The following is a 387-nucleotide window of genomic DNA, read 5'->3' as shown; positions in this document are numbered from 1 at the left end:
TGGCGAGTCCCGGGACTTGGCTGGCGGCAAGCAAAGACAAGCCTACCGCGATGGTGGTGACTGTGGCGAATAGACTCCTGGGCTGTCCTTGGAGCGAGGGGCTGTACTGACTCTGGTTTCTCTTCATAACGCACAAGTCTTTCGCCTTTTACTAAAGACTTCCGTGGAGAGGAACAGCAACAAGTACAAGCTATTTTTGGCAGGCTTTGCCTAACGGCGAAGCCCTTTGAGTTTGTTAAAGGTCAAAAAGCTGTCCACATCACAAATGAGGGCGGCACAATGGAGAGCTTGGGAGGAGGTGCTAAAAAGCAGCCTTTGTCAGGCTCGTGTCAGAAACAGGAAACCGCGACTAGTGAGATTTGTGCCAAGAGTGTGACTTGGACATCA

At 51.4% G+C, this 387-nt stretch overlaps 1 non-coding gene across 1 annotated transcript; it reads left to right on the top strand.

Moving 5' to 3' along the window:
- Positions 1-107: 107 nt before the first annotated feature.
- On the top strand, positions 108-224 carry LOC111662035 (U5 spliceosomal RNA). The gene has a single exon (XR_002761276.2). It is a non-coding gene; the product is annotated as a U5 spliceosomal RNA (small nuclear RNA).
- The last annotated feature ends 163 nt before the right edge of the window (positions 225-387 follow it).

Source organism: Seriola lalandi, unplaced genomic scaffold, assembly GCF_002814215.2.
Source record: "Seriola lalandi dorsalis isolate HSWRI2012SDOR001 ecotype SW California unplaced genomic scaffold, Sedor1 jcf7180001999771, whole genome shotgun sequence".
Classification (NCBI taxonomy): domain Eukaryota; kingdom Metazoa; phylum Chordata; class Actinopteri; order Carangiformes; family Carangidae; genus Seriola; species Seriola lalandi.
Note: the sequence above shows the minus strand (reverse complement) of the source record. Positions and strands in the feature narration are given on the sequence as shown.